An 894-nucleotide genomic window follows, 5' to 3' on the forward strand; every position below is an offset into this window, starting at 1 on the left:
CGGAGAGGGAATGCGATGATGAAATAGACAGCTTGCATCTTGCAACACCGAAATCGGATTTAGAAAATACATTATCATGTAAATAAATAAATAAGCAATCATATAATGTCAAAAGGAAAGGCACATATTTGTTTCCACAATGGCTAACATTTCACATTTCACGACATACCAAATACTTACACTTCCAACGCAAAAATCACAAACTTATAAAAGCGAATCAAAAACAACACACGAGAATTTTCTTTTCAGCGTTTAAAAAGCTTACTGAGGGTGAGCTCGCCAAGATAATGAGTGCGTTCTGAGAGGCGCACGCAAAAGACTGACAAATGAGGGAGGAAGCAAAGCACAAGCACGAGGTCACACTAGGTAAAAGACGGTCATGGGAACGTGCATGTTGAACCATTATCTCCTGCGTGGAAGGGTTGGGTAATAAAGAAAAGGGGAAAAAGAAAACACATCGGTCCTCTCCTTGGTAACTTTCTGCTCCCGCGTTACTTTCCCGAAATAATAAATGCCATACCCGTGGTTGTCGCGCAAGACTTTCACCGCTTGACGATTTCTTACAGGAACGAACCAGTAAGAAGTGGTTCCCTTCACCCAGTCATGCCATCCCCCCCCTCCGCTCTTACCTCCCCGTGTGTGCCTCACCTGCGTCTCCGCCACCGTCTCGGGAGCCTCGGTGTTGCACGCCGTTCTAAAGGCCTTTGCAACCCTTTTGCAACACGCACACCAGCCGCTCCGCTGTGATCTCAGCGTGGACCTCAGGATCTCTCCGGTCGTGTTGCTCCGTGTCCTGCAGCATGAGCCTTGTGTGGACACTGGCCTTGAACGTCAGCTGGTGAGTCAACCCTCCGGTCCAGTGCTCGGACTGACGCACAGAGGGCTGACCGGGGT

At 48.7% G+C, this 894-nt stretch overlaps 1 protein-coding gene across 1 annotated transcript in view; it reads right to left on the reverse strand.

Annotated features, from left to right (window-relative positions):
* The window catches only part of LOC119592616 (carbohydrate sulfotransferase 5-like), a 20,665-nt gene extending 19,840 nt beyond the window's left edge, over window positions 1–825 (reverse strand). The window contains exon 1 of the mRNA XM_037941499.1: window positions 649–825. The gene's annotated coding sequence lies outside the window, so the exon portion shown is untranslated. The remainder of the gene's footprint in view (window positions 1–648) is intronic.
* Between the last annotated feature and the right edge of the window lie 69 nt (window positions 826–894).

This window comes from Penaeus monodon, chromosome 30 (genome assembly GCF_015228065.2).
Source record: "Penaeus monodon isolate SGIC_2016 chromosome 30, NSTDA_Pmon_1, whole genome shotgun sequence".
NCBI lineage: Eukaryota > Metazoa > Arthropoda > Malacostraca > Decapoda > Penaeidae > Penaeus > Penaeus monodon.